The 21684-nt window shown below is 43.2% G+C and overlaps 1 protein-coding gene across 3 annotated transcripts in view; it reads right to left on the bottom strand.

The window, feature by feature from the left end:
• Positions 1-21684, bottom strand: part of LOC113021416 (thyroid hormone receptor alpha) — a 113489-nt gene that overhangs the window by 80796 nt on the left and 11009 nt on the right. For all 3 annotated transcript variants that reach the window (XM_026166063.2, XM_026166064.2, XM_026166065.2), the window contains exon 2: positions 20358-20446. The gene's annotated coding sequence lies outside the window, so the exon portion shown is untranslated. The remainder of the gene's footprint in view (positions 1-20357; positions 20447-21684) is intronic.

Here is a 21684-nt window from a genome sequence, read left to right as displayed (position 1 = left end):
CATTCTGTACAAAGGAGGAAAAATGGCTTCCTTCCAACAACAGTTACACTGACAGATGTACAGTACAAACGGCACTAAATTTTTTACAGCAAAATAATGCAGGGTAAATGGGTTAATATCTCAGCGTCTGCTAGACTGATTGTGAAAGAAAAAGACAGCTGATGAAATGAAGTAGATTTATGTTTCAGAGGGAGAGATTCCCCTTTGTCTTCAGTGAGTTCCTGTCTCTTATTTAGCATCAACTATTGTGGACTTAGAGTGAGCCCCAGATATACTATTCTTATTCTCTTGACTAATATTTGCTAAAAGCTACAGTACCCAGCAGAAACGGTTAAGGGGCTTTCAGGGTGAAATCCTTTTGTTTCAGTAAACAACAGGCCACATCACCAAAACTGTAACTACTTTGTATAGAAATACAGATTATGGCAAACAGAACAAGAGAAGCTTTTCCTCAAGCCATCGACTGACTGTCACAGAGTTACACTTCTACTGCTCAGAGTGTCACTGTGGCAGAGTCAGCACAGCTCTTTCGTCTCACTATCTGGCAGCAGTCGGTGATAAGCTCACACTGTATTTGAGTCTTTCTCACGACTCTTACAGTTTTGGATGTGGGCGGATTTGGAGCCTAGAAAAAGCCCACTGCTCTGCCTACGTATCCTCGTGAGTGGATGTCAGGCCCCTGCAGAGCAAAATTGAGTATTTTGGTCTAATTCGGGACTGCAATCTCCTCTGCTTCACCGAGACATGGCTGAACCCAGCGGTGCCGGACCACGCCATCCAGCCGGCCGAGTTCTTCTCCGTTCACCGCATGTACAGGACACGGGACTCGGGGAAGTAAAGGGGAGGCGGCGTGTGTTTAATGGTGAACAACAATTGGTGCAACAGTGCGAACGTTGTTCCTCTCACACGCTCCTGCACACCAAATCTGGAACTACTGTCCATCATGTGTCGTCCTTTTTATCTACCTCGAGAGTTTACATCGGTCATTATAAGTGTCGTTTATATTCCACCACAAGCGGACGCTGCGCTTATTGTAACGGGGGACTTTAATAGCGCCAACCTCAAACGCGCAGCGCTGAACTTTTATCAACACATCACCTGCCCCACCAGAGGTGAAAGGACACTGGACCACTGCTACACTACGGTCAAGGACGGCTACAAGGCACAATCTCGCCCTCCGTTTGGCAAATCCGATCACGCCACCATCTTCCTCATGCCAAAATACAAACAAAGGCTGAAACAGGAAGTTCCGGTTCAGAGGAAGGTCGCGTGCGGGACGGATCAATCGGTGGCCGCGTTACAGGACGCACTCGACGACGTAGACTGGGACACGTTCAGAAACAGCTCCGATGATGACGTCAACGTGTTTACAGAAGCGGTTGTGGGATTCATTGGGAAACTAGCGGATGATACCGTGGAGACAAAGACTATCACAATGTTTCCCAACCAGAAGCCGTGGGTGGATAAAACCATCCGCGACGCTCTGAGATCCCGCACCGCTGCCTACAACACGGGACTCACGACGGGGGACATGGACCCGTACAAAGCCGCGTCATATAACGTGCGGAGGGCGGTGAAAGAGGCGAAGCAGCGCTACGGGAGGAAACTAGAGTCACAACTCCAACAGAGTGACTCTAGGAGCCTGTGGCGGGGACTAAGGACAATAACGGACTATAAAGCACCAACAACCGGTATGACGAACGCGGCCGTGACTTTGGCAGACGAGCTGAACACTTTCTATGCTCACTTCGAGGCTGCAGCTAAGGACTCCAACAATGCTAGTGTTAGCGGCACTAACGGCTGCAGACAGGAAGATACTGCCAGCACTGGAAACGTGCTCGTCATCACCGAGCATGAAGTAAGGAGAGCCTTCAAGAGAGTGAACACCAGGAAAGCAGCAGGACCAGACGGCATCCCAGGTCGTATCCTAAGAGACTGCGCATACCAGCTAGCTCCTGTGTTCACTGAGATATTCAACATCTCTTTATCTCAGTCGGTGATCCCCACATGCTTCAAAGAGTCCATCATTGTTCCTGTCCCGAAGAAACCCCACCCTGCTTCTCTCAATGACTATCGCCCTGTAGCCCTCACCTCAGTAGTGATGAAGTGCTTTGAATGCCTGGTCAGAGACTTCATCATTTCTTCACTACCAGACACACTGGACCCACTACAGTTCGCTTACCGTCCAAATCGTTCCACAGACGATGCCATCTCTCATCTCCTCCAAACATCACTCACTCACTTGGACACTAGAAGGGGGAATTATGTTAAAATGCTCTTCATAGACTACAGCTCTGCATTTAACACCATAATTCCCTCCACACTCACCACCAAGCTGGAGCATCCGGGACTCAGCTCATCTATGTGTCAGTGGATCTCCAACTTCCTAACTGGCAGACCACAGGCAGTAAGGATGGGCGGACATGTCTCAGCCTCCACCACTCTCAGCACTGGAGCCCCCCAGGGGTGTGTTCTGAGCCCCCTGCTGTACTCTTTGTACACATATGACTGTGTGGCCACTACCAGCTCCACCACCATCATCAAGTTTGCTGACGACACCGTCGTGGTGGGCCTGATCTCTGATAACAACGAGACGGCCTACCTGAAGGAGATTAGGAATCTGGAGAACTGGTGCCAGAGGAACAACCTCCTTCTAAACGTCAGTAAGACAAAGGAGCTGATAGTGGACTTCAGCACTAAGCAGGAGAGGAACTACCAGACCCCCGTCATCAACGAGTGCCCAGTGGAGAGAGTGGACAGCTTCAAATACCTCGGAGTTCACATCACGCAGGACCTGTCATGGTCCTGTCACATCAACACCGTGGTGAAAAAGGCCCGACAGCGTCTCTACCACCTCAGACGCTTGAGAGACTTCCAACTGCCCTCCAAGGTGCTCAGGAACTTTTACTCGTGCACCATAGAGAGCATCCTGACGGGAAACATCTCAACCTGGTTCGGGAACAGCACCATGCAGGACAGACGAGCTCTACAGAGGGTTGTGCGGTCAGCTGAGCGCACCATCCGCTCCGAGCTCCCTGACCTGCACTCAATCTACAGCAGGCGGTGCTGGAACAAGGCCAGGAAGATCGTGAAGGACCTCAGCCATCCCAACAACAGACTGTTCTCTCTGTTGAGGTCAGGAAAGCGATTCCGCTCCCTGAAGACCAACACAGAGAGACTGAGGAGGAGCTTCTTCCCGCAGGCGATACGGTCTCTCAATCACACCACCACACAGTACTGACCCACACATATGGTTCTTACACACACACTGGACTTTCTGGACATTGTTTTCACTTCATCACTTAAATCACTTTAAGCATATTTGCACTGCACAAGACACTAAATAATGTGGATTGCACAACACTGGACATTATATTCTTCATTTCCAGTTAATACTTGTACAGCTGCTGTTATTGTGTATATATATATATATATATATATATATATTTATATTTCTTCATACATTCTTATATATTTCTATACTGTGTATTTTGTTGTACAGTTATTTTATTTTCAACTTTAATTTATATATTTTATTTTATTCCTTCCTTGTTAAATTTACCCTTTTTAATTTTCATATTTATTTCCTATCTTATTCATAGCCTTTTCCTTTTCTTTTTTTCTTTAGGTCACGAGCAGTTGTCCAAGCATTTCACTGCATATCGTACTGTGTATGACTGTGTACGTGACAAATAAAATTTGAATTTGAATTTGGATGCCTCCCCTGCACCCTGGTGACACACCTTTACTCCAAGGCCCTGCATGTGTGGGTGATTGTGGTGGAGCGGAAAGAGGGAGGCAGCTGGAGATGGGGAGGGAAGGGAGAGGCAAGTGACCCCTCCCTGGGGCCAGCTCCCCCGCTGACCCCAGTGGGCACCCCCACACTCTGCAACCCGCCAGCGAAAGGGGGCCCAGGCCCATTCGGACCAGGGCCCAGTTTAGCAGCGCCGCCCAGACTCACAGAGCCCGGGACAGCCCACCCGAACCCACCACAGAGAAAACTGCACCCACCCCGTCATCCACTCATCTTCCAGACTACACAAGACAACAGACGCCCAGGCTGAGATCTTCCTCCACCTCTCCTATATCTCCCACTCCTGCAGAGAGTTCCTGAAGAGAGGAGACCTCCTGCATGATGTGACAATCTCCCCCACCAGTTGAAGAGCCCCCCAGGTGGCTCGATGCACTGGCGGCACCCTGCGCCAGGGCTGGGTCCCCATACACCCACCCGCCCACAACCCTGGCGACACACCAACCAGGACCCAAGCCCCCAAGGCCCACCCAGGGCCCCAGCCCAGAGACGGAGCACCCCCTGAACCCCACGCCCATCCAGGACCCACCCAGGGGCAGCCAGGCTACCAGGTCAGTAACCCACGTCCGTCAGCACAGATCCTCCCCTAGCCCCGCTGCAAGCAGCCACGAGGAAACCGTCACCTAAGAGCCAACAGAGCCCTTAAAGGGCCATGACCGCAACTAGGGCTGCACGATTAATTGTTAGAAAATCGCGATCTCGATTCATACTTATGTGCGATCTCATTTCCAAATGACAACAATTTTAAAAAAAAAGAAAAAGAAAAAAAGACGACGACTATTGTACTGCATTTTGATCCGGGACGTAATCTGCATGAAAACAAGCGCTCACTCTTCCTGCTCAACAAATGACAAGGGCGGAGCCTTATACCACGTGATACAGAAGCTGTGCCGTGTGATGCTAAAATTAGCAGGGAAAAAACAACGGAGAGCACGTCACGGATGACGAGAAAGTGACAGGAGAAAATCCGTCCCAGTCAACCACCCAAACATCAATAACGGGAACCTTATACAGCGCTTCCCTATACCCGTCGAACTCCCACAGGCACAAAGAAATTACGGAGGCTATCACTTATCACCTGACCAAAGATATGGCTCCATCAACACTGTGGGATTTAGGGATTTAGGAAAATGATCAACACCCCAGACAAACGCTACACAGTGCCGTCCCGCAACTATTTTTCTATTGTTGCACTTCCTGCTCTGTACACGCAGCGTCGAGCAACGGTGGAGACGGAATTTCAAGCAGTACAACATTTTACGGCAACAACAAAACGTGAGACATTTGTTGTTTTTATGTTTATTTATTGTTTTTATGGTCAGTCTCAACTGTTACGAAGTTGATGTGCAGTTAATAAGTGCAATAAATATTTATACTGGAAAAGAAAATCGTGAGAGAATCGTGATCTCAATTCTAAGCCAAAAAATTGTGATTCTCATTTTATGCAAAATCGTGCAGCCCTAACCGCAACCCCGGGTTGAGTCCCCCAAGGAAAATGCTCCTGGGAACCCCCCGACGCCCCAAGCCTATCCCTACCCCCACACCAATCACAACAGCGAAGGTGGGACCAAACTATGACCCCCCACCCCCACTAGGTGATGGATGATCTGATGTGGTGGCAGAGGCTGTATCAAGACTAATGTAATCTAATAGATAAAAATAATCTTAATTCTAGAAATTATTTTTCCAGTTCATGAGGACTGTTTTCTTGGCTATGCATAGGGCAGTGAAAACCATATGGGCGATATTCTTTTCTGAAGTGACATTATCTAAGCTGCCCAACAAACACACTAAGGGGGAAGTTGGAATGTTACATTTCAGACACTTTGATAAGTCTTCACATATCTCGCGCCAAAACTTCTGAACTGGTGGACAGAACCAAAGAGCGTGGATATAATTGTCCGGTGAATTGGTTTGGCAGTGTGAGCAGTTGTTGGTAGACGTAAAGCCCATCTTGAACATCCGATGACCTGTATAGTGCACTCTATGTAATATTTTGTATTGAATTAATTGAAGACTGGGATTTCTAATTAGATGAAAGGTTTTTAAGCCAATCTGAGACCAGAAGTTTAGGTCTAAGTTAACTGATAAATCCGCTTCCCATTTTGCAATAGGAAGTGATATTGATTCATCTGTTTTAGAAAGCATTCTGTATATTTTGGATAGTAATTTGGGGGTTTTAAGAGTAAGAAATTGAACCACACTTGGTGGTGTTTGTAGTTCAACTTGACCCGGTTTAAATTTCTTTTTTACTATGGATTTAATTTGTTGATATTCTAAAAATCTTTTCTTGTTGATCCCATATTGTGTAACTAGTCTGTCAAATGAAATAAATTCTGTTCCTTCTAGTATATGTTCTAAATATTTGATTCCTTTACCACTCCAATCTGAAAAGTTTATCATATTATTGTTTTGTAATATGTCAGGGTTGTTCCAGATAGGTGTACGTTTGCATGGGATTAATGAAGACGCCGTCAATTTTAGAAACTCCCACCATGCTGTCAGAGAAGAGCTGATATTGATGCTTTTAAAGCATTCATGTCGTTGGATGTTTGAGCTGATAAATGGTAGGTCTGAGATCTCTAGATTATTGCAAAGTGCTTGTTCTACATCTAGCCAAGGTTCATCTAAGAGGGTATGTTTTAGCCATTCTGAGATAAACTGAAGCCTGTTGGCTAAGAAGTAGTGCTGAAAGTTAGGCAGTTCTAATCCTCCTTTATCCTTGGTCTTTTGTAGTGTTTTTAAGCTTATACGTGGGGGTTTATTTTTCCTTGCCATTTTTTCTCTCTAACGTGAAACCCATCTCTCCATGTGCCGTCTGACAACAGAGGTAGTTTTTCCTCAAGGTGACTTCTGGGGGAAGCCCATTGAAAATAAGGAGGAAACAACTCATAGGTAGGAGTGTTGGGGTTGAATTCAGAAAGGTACACAGCACCTCACCACCAACTGAGCATATCTCATAACAGGAAGCTACATTTCTGAGGAATTATGAGAAGTCAGTAAAGTTTCCATTTCAACAACATTATTAGAAATTATGTGAAAACTGATGCCCAGATAAGCTGTGTTTTTTATAATAACAACAACAACAACTTTCAAAAACTGTCCAAATACTTTTGGAAGGTAGTGTAACCTGCTAGACTTGTCATTTCTAACAGTGCAGCGATGTATTGTGTAATTTCTGTCATGTACAGATTTATACATGGAGTGTACAAAAGGATTACTGAACTAATAATCACTGATAACGTAACCTTGCATAGACTCAAACTCCATTATTTGCTTAGACTGTAATGACAATTCGTTGCTTACATTCTGAACCAGAGTCAGAGGTCAATATTTGCTGAGTGACGAGTTTTCATGCAGACAGAAAGCTGGTTTCACGTAGCTTTCTCCATCTGTGCCTCCATTAGAACAGAGAATAGTTATACAAGCAGCCCAAAGCAGGACAAACATACACGCGTACAGTAAGGGGACAGCCACACACAGATGTGTGTGCTCCACACCATTATACACATATACTGACACTGGGCCCCTCGTCAAACTGAGTGTACAGTGTGTATGATACTGGATGCTTCACCAGCATCCAGATCAAAACAGAGAGCAGAGCCGCCAGGCAGAAAGATGAGAAAGGAGGAGAGGCAGGAGAGCCAAAGGATGGGCGGATCATTTGGCCCTCCTAACGGGAACAAGAAGAAAACAAGCAGTACATGCCTGGAACAAGAAACAGAGGTAAGGATGAGGAGGACGAGGGGGAAAATAGAGTGGACGTAGATATAAAATGTATATGAATTAGCTGGAGAGGTTCTTCTAATGGTTGCATAGCAACTATTTGAAAACAGAGCTCAAGCTGCCAAAAGGGGAATAACATACAGCTCTCCTTTCCAAACGCTCAAAGGCAAAATAATTCTCCCAAATGTGCAACACACACACACACACACACGTTAGCTTGCACATGCAAATCCTACAAAGCTTCCAGATGTGGATGAAGACAAAAAACAAACATATTATGACCATCTACCAAATATTGTTTCTTTGTAGACTGGAATTTTTCTTTTGGAAAGTGAAAAGATGCTCAGTTGGATTGAGATCTGGGAATTTGGAAGTGAAGTCAACACCTCAAACTCGTTGCTCTGCTCCTAAAACCATTCCTGAACATTTTTGCTCTGTGTCAGGGTCCCTTTACTGCTGAAAGAGGCCACAGCCATGAGGAAATACAATATGCATGAAAGGTTGCACATCACCTACAACAACACTAGGTGCTAGGTGGTAACAAAGCAACATCCACAATTCTGTGTTATTGTCGAAAAAATATATTGTTTGTGCTTTAAAGTGGTATAAAAATTTGATCCAGACATACAAGGAAATTACAAAAAGGGTAAGTATGAACTAAAGCTGTACTACTTTAAAGGGTTGCTCACTCACCTTTATACTACAACTGCTACTACCAGTACTGATTCATTTCTCATATCCATTGACCTGTTCAGACTTCATACTTCCCGGCTGAATGCTGGGATGACCTTTCCAGGTAGCTTTGGGCTTAAGGGGTTAAGGCGTGTACGAAAAGTTATCTCATTTAGCTCTGAGGCAACATCAATGACGTTTTATTAAATGCAAATATGCCCTTCTGTAATTTACCAAGTGGAACGTGGCTGTGATCCTCTCGAGAGCCAAGGCTGAGTTCCACTCAGCCAGTCATTTTCTCTCCACAGCATAAATAATGGCAAGGAGCGGGTGCCACATCAGTCTCGTTTGTGGAATATTTTTTGCTTTAAATGGGTTTTTAAAGTGCCGTCGCTTTGGTGTGAAGAAAAAAAAAATGCATAAAGGGAGCAGTTAGAAGCCCTCAGAAAGAGGCGGCTTTTTGACATGCCCGAGATAATGAGACTGCACTTTGTAGGGTGGGAGCACTTCATCTCTGTCTGCTTCTTAAGTGTCACTCTGACACTCACACAGCCGAGGGGAAAAAACAGCCACAAAAAGTCTCACATCGAGCCATGATGAAAGCGCTTTTAGAACGATCGCTCATCAGATCTGTTCCCATTTTCCGAACGGATCAAGCCACACTGAAATCCATTTTATTTTCCTTGTTCTGCGCTCGGTGAAGCATTCTCTCCACAGGAAGCTCATTGAAGTCACACAAGGTGTCAAAGCAGTGTCACTATGAAAGCTCGCTGCTCCTGGTTAAGCCATCATTTAAAAAGAAACATAAAAAGGAAAAATATAACCTTAACTTACCCTTTCTTACCCTGAACAAAAAAACAAACTATCAGATTCTTGAATCGTGCACACCGGCCAATTTTGTTCTTGCTGCTGTTATGAAACAGAATGACTCCGCTCTTACTCTGTATAGAGAAACATGCTTAGCTCCGAGTGGATGATGGAAATAAGCAGGAGACATTGTGACTACAGAAACTGAAACAATAATCTCAGTCTTCCACAGCATGTCTTCATCCTGTCTTCCTTCTCTCACCCCAGCAGTCGCAGCAGATGGCCCCGCCCCTCCCTGAGCCTGGTTCTGCTGGAGGTTTCTTCCTGTTAAAAGGGAGTTTTTCTTTCCCGCTGTCACCAAAGTGCTTGCTCATAGGGGGTCATATGATTGTTGGGTTTTTCTCTGTATGTATTATTGTAGGGTCTACCTTACAATATAAAGCGCCTTGAGGCAACTGTTGTTGTGATTTGGAGCTGTATGAATAAAACTGCATTGAATTGAATTGAATACCAGAGATGATGGAATGGCACAATAATCATTAGTGAGACGATCTAAGTGGTTACAGAGTTAAGCTCCTCTCACTGTTGATGCAAGCAAATGAAGTGAGCTACCTACCAACACAGCTTCCCCCTGCAATGTCTACAACTGCCCAAGTTTCAGCTACAAAGCAATGCACAACAAGAAAATCTCTTCATATGTAGATGGGACTTTAGTTTAGGGCTCTTGACACGTTACTGGCTGGGTTTATACCTCTCACCAACCCTGAAGCAGTTTCCCATGGCATTTGCAGAAATGACCTGGTAGTGCTATATGGAAGGGTGCAATTGACTGAATCATTTGGGAAAAGTTCAAAGACGATGAGCTCTTTTAAAAATAATTGCACTTTGATAGGTAAGAATCCAGAGTCATTAGCAAACAACAGAGTCCTTAAATGGTCACCTTAATGTGCTTTGACCTGAAGCTCAGTTTAATGGACATGGCAGTTTCGTAAGCAAATACCAGCACTGTTTCAAAATGGAAGCACCAATAAAAACTTTTTCACCTTCACTTAACTCATCAAGAAACCAAACCCAAAACCTCCACACCATGATCTCCATTTATGCAGAGTTCAACTAACTGCTAATCTGCTGCCATAAAATCCATAAAAATTGTATTTAAAATCCAGATGAAGATCATATCCCTTTCCATTCTCAGACACCATTTTCTGTTTTGTTTATCATTTTTAGAGCTGATGGCAAACAGGAACAGTCACAGACATTACTCTGATTACAGAGTCAGTATAATGTACTGTATAATACAATGGAAAACTGCAGTGATAGCACTGCTGATACAGCTGCTGTCATTAATTCAGTGACTGATTAACTTGCTGTCACAGATAAGGTGCCCTGAGAAAAATCTTCAGTTAGGCAGCTTTACATAACATTACTGAGGTCTTTTTGATACTGAGCTACATTAGAGGGCGATATCTGAAACATCAAAGCAAATCAAATCTTCTACTTCCATCCAATGCATCTATGTCAATGTGTTCGATGACTTTTCTCAGCAAGCCCAGGGAACTGTTCATGAAACAGGGCAGCTTCTCTGTCTCTTGTCATGTCCAATCTCTCACAAGCCAACTCTGAAAAATCCTATTCAGGACCGAGCAGTGAAGCGTCAGTGTTTTCAAACAGCCAATGACCCACTTACGATGTCTGACTTATTAGCTTCACTACTCTGTGTGTTGTCTTTTCCACCTATGAATGCGTCTTTAACAACAGCACAGCAATACGTCTTTGTTTAACGTGACAACTCAGCCGAGTTTGATACTGTCCAAGCAACTGTCCAATCACAGCTGGACAGATGTAACCAGAAAAGGCATCAATATCAACAATCAAAGGTTGACTGCAGCCTGATGACATATTCTCTCTGATAGCTTAAGGAAAAGGAAAAATAAGTTAAAAAAAAAAAAAAAAGAGATGCAAAAGCTAAAAGGAGGATAGTTCTCATGACAGTGATTTTTTCTTTTCTTTTAGGGTTGGGGGCCTTACCCTTAGATGGGAACAAGGCTTTTCTTGTGGTGCACTTCACCCGTATCATCTGGGCTTTAAGCCAGTATCCAGATCTACCCCGCAGCATTTTATGGTTTTGTAAACAAGGCCTGGAACAGATGAGCAGGCATCGCTCAAAGACACTGGATACCCAGATCTGCTTCATTAATTCTTCATGCTGCTGAATGTTTTTTTTTAAATGAGCTGGGCTGTTTGTTGTGTTGTCAAAGCATTTGGCGCCTCAGTCACGACTCGTCCAAGCGCAGAAAAATATGGCACGATGAGTCTGATGAGCACAAACGTTTTAAGGGAAACTACGACACGTGACGACGTAAAGCTGTCGGTTCTTACTCACTCACAGGGATATGGAAGCAAAGGAGCATGACATCTCACTGAGCTTTTATTTATCTGCAAGGTAAATGTCAGTGTAGCGGCTTTGAAACAATCGCTGGCTGTGCTTAGATGGTGCAAACAGACTAAGGTTACAGGCTCAGCAATAAGAAGCATAGACAAACATTTCTTTCAACTTTCATATATTTCTGCATGATATCAAGAAATGCAAATAATGTTTCGTCTTGTCAGCACTCATCAATGGGGGTTTTTAAAATCCCTTTTTCTTAAAAAAAATTAATAAATAAAGTAAAAAAAAAAAAAAAAAAAAAAAGGACAGTCAGCGAGGAAGTGCAGAGGATTAGAAGGTGGTTGGTCCAGGTGGCATGCCTTCAGAGGTATCGGGTGTCTAGGACAGAGGACAGTGGACAGAAGGAGCTGCACTGTGTATTTGTGGATCAACAGAAAGCGTATGATAGGGTGCCAAGACAGGAAGTGTGGTACTGCATGATTGGCAGAGAAGTATGTGAAGGTGGGGCAGGACGGATACACTGGTGAGGCGTGCGGTAGGAGTGACTGATGGATTCAAGGCGGTGGGATCACATCAGGGATCGGCTGTGAGCCCCTTCTTACTTGCAGTGGTGATGGACAGGCTGACTGATGAGGTCAGGCAAGGCTCTCTGTGGACTATGATAGCAGACAACATTGTGATCAGTGAGAGTAGAAAGCAGGTGGAAAAGAGCCTGGAGAGGATGGGGTATGATCTGGAGAGAAGAAGAATGAAAGTCAGTAAAAGCAAGACAGACTACAGGAGTAAATAAAAGTGAGACAGGTGAAGCTGTAAGGAGTAGAGACAGAGTGGGTGGATGAGTTTGTACACCTTAGGACAACTGTCTAAAGTAACAGACTGTGCACAATAGAGGACAGGAAGAGTGTGAGCAAGGTGGAGATGAGTGTCAGAGGTTTATTTGTGACTGAAGGATGGCAGCAGAGTGAATATGAAGGTTTGCAAGATGGTGCTGAGACCTGCTGCGATGTGTACTTTGGAGACTGTGTTGCTGACATAAAGACAGCAGGCCGAGGTGGAGATGCTCAGATTTTCATTGGCAGTGAGAAGAATGGACAGATTTAGAAATGAGTACATCAGAGAAACCGCTCAGGGTGAGCAGTTTGGAGGTAAGGCTGAGATGCTTTGGACATGTGCAGGGGAGGGATGGTGGATATATCAGATACAGGATGCTGAATATGGAGCTGCCTGGCAGGAGGAGAAGAGGAGGGACTCAGATGAGCTTTGTGGATGTAGTGAAGGAGGAAATGCAGAGGAAAGATGGGACAGGGCAGAAGCAGATGATGTATTGTGGCAACCCATAGTCAGCTCAAAGAAGAAGAAATCAGGAAGGGCTAAATCCTTTTTCATGGCACAGTAAATGTACTTTAATTTGATACACATTGATAAAAAAAACACATGATGTTATTATTACGCACATGGAAAGTTGTATTCCATAAAATAATCTGTTATGGAAATATTCTATTATCAAAATCTAATTATTTACAGCTATTAATGTCGGTACATGCTGAAACACAGTACCCTGATTAGCATGTGAATAAAACCTCAATGGAACAACGTGTAATAGACTGTAATTGTATCTAATTAGTTATTATGCTAATGCAATAGCTAGCCTTCCAGACTAGCCACTGCAGACATGCATATTCTCTCATTTTCACAGCTCGGCGTTGGCTCTGGTGCTACTCAGTGCTTCTTTTAGAACAAACGCAAAATAAACAAAATGACAATGAACAAAAGTTTCACACCTCAAGCTGCTATTCCACTTTATTTTCACATTCATGGACTGTTTATGCTTATTAATATTTGAGACTCCCCAGATACCCCGAGAAAAAAGCAACTAGCCAGAGAAAACAAACAAGTAGGGCTGTTTGATATAACGATATATATCAGATGATGATATAAAAACGTCTATTGTTTCATTTTACGCTATCGTTTGTTTCGTGGTGTCGCAAAATAAACTGTTTACGATATTTTTTCATCGTTCTGATGGTCACTGCAGTGGTTATATTAATGTCTTAAAGTTCTCTCCTTCTCTTATATTTAATAAAACCACACTACGGACGGACAAGCGCCTGTTTTTATGCGCTGTCGTTAGCAACAGCGACAGTGACACCTTTGCGTGTCCGCTTGTTTATGTTCCACACAAACCTTTCACAATCAAGCTCAAGATCCTGTTGAGACTTTTCAAAATAAACTGAATCACGTGAAAGAGCAGATTATTTACGGATGAGAAGTAAAAAAAGAGCCGTCAGGTGCTAAAAAATAAACCTTAGACTCAAACGTTAGAACAGGCTTTCTCCCGCAGCACGCCGTGTAATAAATACAAAGAAAACGGCGCCGTTACAACTTATGTCTAAAAATGTATCGTTTCATGCATCGGTTAAAACACTCGACTCCAGCTACACGACGCGCAGCTGGAAACACTTCACGCAAGTCGAGCTGCCCGAGATTCACAGAATTTACAGAAAATGTTAAATTTTTGTGATTTATATCGTTATCAGGACGATAGATGTCTTATATCGGGATATGAGATTTTGGTCATATCGCACAGCCCTACAAACAAGCTCATCTTTTTTAATTTGCTAATTGTTTCTCTGGGTTCATCTCAATCTCACACTGAGATTGCACATGCTGACTAACAGCTGAGATGATTAATATTTATGAGGCAGCCCCGGAAAAAAAAAAAAAAAAAAAAAAAAATCACCGACATGGACATATCAAGTGGCAATACTGTCAATTTCACAAGCGGCAGCCCCTTCTGATATTCTACGAGACCAACAGGTCGTCTTTTCCTGTTCTCGGGTCTCTGGTGACAGCAGATCATTTATATTAGAGCCACATGTGCTGCTCTGTTCTGGTGTTTGCCAGCTGTTTCCAATTTCACAAGCAACCAGGAAAATGGATCCAAATTGTAGCAATCAAAGACGCGCCTGAAGCCGCAAAAGTCACCGCTGAGGATTTAGAATGTGGAGAGATGGAAAGGACTGTCAGCCTGAGTCAGATAGGCTTTCTGATACGCAGCCATGTATCTAGCAATGATCACAGTCTGTCGCTGCAAATAAAAACAACACCAAGAAGCAAAGGACAAAAATACCTAAATACAAAACAACCCCAAAACCCAACCTGTTTCAACGAAGTTTCCATTGGTGTGTTGAAAGATGTAAAATCCATCCAAAAGACAAACATGCGTCTACTCAGAAAAGCACAAAGTCTGATGCTTTTGTTTTACACAGCGGCTGTCAAACTCAGTTTAGGGCCCATACAGCCCAAGAGTGTCGGACCAGTAAACCGCCGTAAAGCCCCCACTCCTCAAAAGGACAACAAAAAGTTGTTGTTTTTCCAGTGGTCCAGCTTGACTCCTTCACTGACCTGATTCTGGCCGCCGAGCTTCAGACCAGTCCGGCGGCTGAACTGGAGTGCCAGTATAAGATAAATAAGGATTATTTTGAGCCGTGACTCATGCAAAGCTACTCTAGTAGAGTTCAAATGTTAAAAAAAACAAAACAAAAAACTTACAGCCAGAAATGAGTACAATAGGTCCTTTTCCATTGCTCATTAAGTCAAGAACTAAAATTATTTTCCTTCCTGGAAAATAAACATTTTTGCTCTGTGAGGACCCCCACGGTGTGACCCTCCCTCCCCCACCACCACTCTAAAAGCATGCTGGGAGAAACCAGCAGGTTTCCCCTGAGGATATTCTGATGCACAGCTGGGGTAAGGCCCTAATCACATCACACACTGGAAGCAGAGAAATGTGAATGAGGATATCACCCATGGGCAGAAGCTGTCTTCAGCGGCTCTGATCTCCTGTGTGAACAAGTGTGCAAATACGCGTTTTCTTCGAACGATTCTCTGTTGAAATTGTTTTTATTTTTTTAAAACTGCTCGGGAAATGTGAGGGATTACTGAATAACACACCAGCTCATGCAACTGAAATCCCTCAGGTAAAAAACGATTACAGGGATTCTGTTCAGCGGTTTCACGCAGAATGCTGATGTACTCTGGAGCTGCCTGTGAATGACAAAATAGTGAGAAACCCCCGAGATCTGTCAACACAACAAATGGTTTTCCTGCAACTGTGGTGTGATGGACATAGTTTTCTATTGATTCAGGCTTATGTAGGCACTTCAGACAAAAATATTGACAAAATGGCAAGTGCTATTGGTTTCCTACTTCAGTGCTACTTATTACCCATACTTCTGGTAATCCCAAGCAGTTGAGTGCCTGCTTGTTGGAGTTATTTCCTATTGGAGTCAATGTGGCTGCGACAAGGAGTTTTTCTTTCCCCTGTTTTGGCAGCAAACTGGATCAGATTTGGATAATGAGGTAAATAAGATGCACAGATAATAAAAACAAATCTCATATCTACTCTTCAGCCAATCAGCTGGCGATGGGGGGCATCATCACATGACCTTTGGATGAACTCATACACAGCACACAGTCTGCTAAACATATTAGGCTAAATGAACAATACATCAAACATGCTGAAGTATACCAATTCTCACGAGTGTGGAAAAAAAGTCAAAGTCTTATCATAATGAAGTCAATTTGCAGTTGTACAGCATGTAAAATCTTCTCCAGCTTGTGCAGAAAGCACCCTGCTGATATTTGGCATTCATGAAAACGCTTCAAAGGCATTACCAGCTTCCAGCGAGTGACTGTAAAGCTTCATCTAATTTATGTCCAATGTGAGAAAACCCAGATGGATTTTAATCAGTCTTCTTTGGTAAAGCTATACGTGGTGAAAGGTGCAAATGAAAAATGTAAATGAATCAAAATTTCAATCTAAATGAGAGTCATGCAAAATGGCTACAGTGAAACGATCAGAGTATAAACAAATCACACCATCAAGCTGATCTCCAAGTTTGTTTTACATTTCTTTAGTTTTGTGAGTAAAGACAGATTATTTCAGACTAAAATAATTCAGCATCTTTGACATTTATATATTTGTACAACAAATTCAAAGATAACCGGCTTTAACTCTCTCTCCCGGAAACACAACATGTAACAGCCTCCCCTGTTCCCGTTCTGATACCTCAGTATTTGTCAATAAAGTTGTGGTTTGTTGACCATTACTCATAGTTTCTGGATTTTTCCAAGGGTGGCTGCATAGGCAGAGACCAGCCTCACTAATTTCTAACGGCTGATACAAACCCAGTCATGTTGTACTATGAGCAGGTCTGAAATATGACAGCAACTGTTTAGCTCAGAAATCAGCTTCTGGGGTTACTCATAGTAGGCTTTCAAGGGGTAATGAGTTAAACCCCATCAAAACCAGTAAACAAAATGAGAAATATAGCCACAATTACAAAAGCCCCGTCCATGCCGGCATACAAATTTTATATGTCACATACACAGTACAACATATAGTGAAATGCTTGTGTCCTGAACTGCGGACAGGCTGCAGACATACAGGCTCCATTCCAGGGCTGTTTTGTTTTTTTGCATGGGGGGGGTCTAGCCAGGACCCTTACTGGATACCAGGTGGGAATCGAACTTGCGATCCCCGCTCCAGAGGCGTGTAGTTTTATCCAGCCGCATGATGCAATAGATAACTCTGCAGCAGCTGCACTTAACAGACAATGAATTCTGTCTTTGCTTCACTGTGGATCAACTAAAAGTATAGAAAGCCGAGACGGTCAGAGGGCAGTTTAAGTTGTGTGCAGGATGTGCCCCCATTAGCAGGCCATTATAGGTGGAGGCTGGGCAGCATGGGTGAAGACAAAGAATCTGAAGAAGCTGTAAAAAGGAGCACCTGACAAGCTTCATGACGTACTCTGTGAGTAATGGGTTTTTTTAATGTAAAAAAAAAACAAAAAAAACAAACTCTTGCAGTGAGCACTTTGTGTGGAAATGAATGAACTCTTTGACATCCAGGTAGTTAAAGGTAGTTCTAAGGTAGTTACCATGACCATTAGAGAGCGCAGCCGTCTGCATATGTGGTGACCTTCAAAGGTTTTTGAAACATGTGCCTGAGAGTAAAGTAGGCCATGCTTTTATTTCTCCACACTTGGTAAAACACAAAAAAATGTCATTATGAATGTGCAGTAGCACCTGTTCTTTGATATAGGCTGAAGTATTTCTGTCACTGGGTCAGGGTCTGAATCCTCACAACCAAAATACGCAACACTAAAGGACACTGGAGGTTGAGAGCAGAATAAATCTTACAGTCTGTGTTTATAGATGACAAATTTGAAACTACCATCTGCCAGCATCATAAACAGTGCAGAACTAATTGTACTGTGTTTCTGTAGTATAGGTTTCTTAAATATAGACCAACTTGTTATTGATCTAGCTTTCTGAGTAAGCTTGGACTGATATCTGATCCAAATGTCCCTACAAATAACATTTTTGCTGTTATGTCACAAAAGAAAAACTTGCAGACAGTTTCCTTAACTAATCAGCAAGAAAGGTCCGTCTATCCTGTACCTTTGGTTTGAGCTCAGGATGCAAAAGACTGTCACAGCTTTAAAAGCATTCACAGAAGCCTTGCTGCTCCCCCTGATGTGCCTCACTCCCTACTGTGAGAGGTGCAGGCAGCTGGGCCCCACCTACTTTGAATACAAACACCAGTAATTCTTATTGTAAACTGTTTCAAATACAGCAAGTCATTTGGTGAAAAGTCTTATTATAACTTATACTACACACTGATCAGGCGATCAGGTGAATGGAATAACAGTGATTATCTCTTCGTTGAAGCACCTGTTAGTGGGTGGGATGTATTAAGTGAACATTTTGTCCTCAGACTTGACGTGTTAGAAGGAGAACAAATGGCAAAGTATGCAGATTTGTGCGAGTCGGGCCAGATTGTGATGACTAGACAACTGGGTCAAAGCATCTCCAAATCTGCAGGTCTTGTGGGGTATTCCCACTCTGCGTTGGTCAGTATTTATCAAAAGTGGCACAGTGGTGAACCAGCAACAGGGTCATGGTGGAGCAAAGGCTGGCCTCTGTGGTCCAATCCAACAGACGAGTTAGGCTTCAGACTACACAGCACATCAGAGTTTGTTGTGTATGGGGTTGCGTAGCCGTAGACCAGTCAGGGTGTCCATGCTGACTACTGCTCGCCACTGAGAGCACCAAAAATGGGCACATGAGCATCACAACTGGACCACGGAGCAATGAGGGAAGATGGCTTTGTCTGATTGAACACTCTTGCTAACATCTTGGTGCCAGATACCACAGGACACCTTCACAGATCTGGTGGAGTCCATGCCTTGGAGGTCAGAGCTGGTCTGGCAGCAAAAGGGTGACCGACACGACATTAGGCAGGTGGTCATAATGTTATCAGGGTATATTTAAATTGAGGCCTACTCTGTTCTGTGCTGGGGCCTTGCTCACCCTGTCTACTGCTTTCAATGCATGCAAACAAAACCAAAAAGAAACAACCAACACCATCACACACACTTTATATGTCAACTGTGGCTTTGCTTGATATTTATAAATGTACTTGACTGTGGTGCTTCCCTGTTCAGCCAGTCCAACTGTGCCTTAAAGGGGAAGAGTTCCAAACCACATCTGCATGACCACAGTGCAGCAGGTTCTGCATAAAGCATGAGCCACACAGCTGGGTTGCTGTTACAAGGTGGTGAGTGAGCGTTTTCAAGGCCAACCCTAATTACATTTGACTCCTGAATAACGCTGGCACATCAGTTGGTTGAGATTTTGGTTGCTTGTGAGGAAATTAGGATAATGAGAAGGCAGGAAGGGCTGAACGTGTGTTGTAAATGTGCATCATGGGGGACTCAGTGGTGTGAAAATGATTTGAGGCTATGTGAGAACTAAAATTAGAAATCACATCAACTACACAGTATGTCAGATCACAATATGTCCTGTTGTGGGGAATCGCATCAGAGAACATCTGGCTGAGTGTTGCTGCTGCACTGCTCTCTGTGCTTTGCCTTCCCCACAGTCACTCAGCAGAGCTAACGAGGAGGTACAAGAGCAGGCGGAAATTTACAGCACACAGAGAAAGATAAGGAATCCATACTGTGTAGACTCTAACAGTTTGATTACCTTCAACCTTTATATTATTGTATGAGTTGTGTTGCACTGCAAAACACCTTTCCTCTTATCACAATTACAGTCTCTCTTCCTTTTTATCACACCTTAAAAAAAAGTTAATATACAGATTTGAGAGTTTATTCTTGTTTAGCAGACATTCACTTTTTAAAGAAAACCTATTCTGCTTATTTGCCAAAAAAGCTACAGTGTATGCAGACAAGCTAATGTAACAAATGTAACAAAGACTTTTTTGGGGGGAACCAAATGAAAAGCAGCTGAGTTTGATTTTGCTTTGTATGTTAACACTGCAACACGAGCATGCTCTTTATGCTGCAGCAGATTCTGTCCTCATTATTGCAGAAAAGAAAAAATCTCCCAAACACTAAAAAGGCAAAGAATCTCACAAAAAAGCACATCTCACAATCTAATGAAAAAGTTCTCTCTGAGACCTTTCAGTGGCAGAAACGTTTCTCAGTTGTAGTCTGAACATGCTCAGCCCTCTGCCCTGAAGGCGTCACAGGGCAGAGCTGACCAAAAAACCCTGAGTTCACTTACAGGTTCTGCTGGAAACCACCAATCATAGCAGCAGCCTGTGTCACAGATACAGGCGACATAAAAAGAGCTGCTGACAATTATGTGTTTTATTTAAACGTTCTTTAACCTGCTTTTCCTTAGTTTTATGCAATTTCACTCCTGAGCCTGGGCTCTGCAGCATACATAGTAGGAATGACTTTAACATCCAGGTGCACGGTTTGAGAACATCTTTAACATTATAAAGAAAACACTTCAACAAAATTACAGAACAGCACTGTGTTGGTGCAATTACTGGCACACAAAGTATGAGTAATTAAACCACCTGCATGAATTTGAGTGAACGGTTCAGCTATGAAGACGAAATAACAGATAACCCACCTGGTGCAATGGAGGGGGAGGCCGGCTTTCTTCACCAACATATTTACTGGAAAACATCATGTGGCAAAGCGTCTTCCTTCACAGAAACTCTGGGGAAAAAAAAGAAAAAAAATGCGTTAAACAGAAATATTTCAAGATGATTATTTCTATTAACAAATATTATACAACACCAGTCTTTATGCTTACATTTATATAGGACTGAATCACAATAACAGTCACCTCCAAGGTGCTTTTTACTGTAAGGTAAAGACCCTAAAATAATATAGACAATAATACTGTCGCCAAGTAAGCACTTGGTGACAGTAGGAAGGAAAAACTCCCTTTAACAGTAAGAAACCTCGAGCAGAACCAGGCTCGGAGCGGGGCAGGTAACTAGTTTGGCCAGCTTAGTCTTCTTTGTTTCAGTATTTCCAGATGGCTTGCTTGTCATTTCTGAGGCTAGCAGGAGAAAAACTCTTCGCTCGTGAAGTTCTAATATTCTTTGCATGTTCTTCGGGTAAATTACCTACCATAAAAATGCACAATAATGATCAATAATAAGAGAAGCACATACAGGGATGTCCCCTCTGCTGGCACTGACACTCCCGCTTTGCACCAGCCTGTTTTGTTTTTACCACCACGCATGTGTTAATGAATTAGAATCATTCAAAACAAACAGGAAATCTGAATACAACCTGCATGCTTCCAACCTTCCAATGCATACTTGTCTATATAAGGAACAACATTTACCTTGAGGTGAAGTGGCGAAAGCAGTGAGTATGTTGCAAGTTCAATTGTTCTTAATAACAACTTAGCATGTCCAGTGTTCCCAATCAGCAAAGACAAACCATAAGGCAGGAAGAAGACGCCAAAATGCACCAAACATCAGACAGATGAGTCCGTCCACAACACGAGGACAGTCAATGATATTTTGCAGCATGGTTTGAATTACTTGCAGTGAAGAAATCCTGATCTTTCAAGAGTTAAAATATTTGGTGTCTGGGACCCCGTAAACCCACGCTGGGTAGAATACACCGTCAGTCTTTTCACAGACTAGTTTAAAGTTGTGCTACACATGCATAGAGATATAAAAACCTTATTATTAGCTTACAGTATTATGTTTAATGCTATGTAGGCCAGTAACAGACAGCTAGTGTCAAGTTACAAAAAGCAGTGAGGCTTAAATACTTTCAGTTTGACGTTTTCTTATGTGAAACTGAGCCGTTTGATTATAATTTGGATTTTTTTAAATCACTGAATTTACCAGAAAGCACTGCCTCTAATTAAGTTTTAATTAAGTTTCATTAAATTTCTGTGACTCTGGAGAAAATATAGGTCACCACTGTGT

The sequence above is a fragment of the Astatotilapia calliptera genome, chromosome 4, assembly GCF_964374335.1.
Source record: "Astatotilapia calliptera chromosome 4, fAstCal68.1, whole genome shotgun sequence".
Lineage (NCBI taxonomy): Eukaryota > Metazoa > Chordata > Actinopteri > Cichliformes > Cichlidae > Astatotilapia > Astatotilapia calliptera.
The sequence above is the reverse complement of the archived record's forward strand: the minus strand, read 5'-3'. Positions and strand labels throughout refer to the sequence as shown.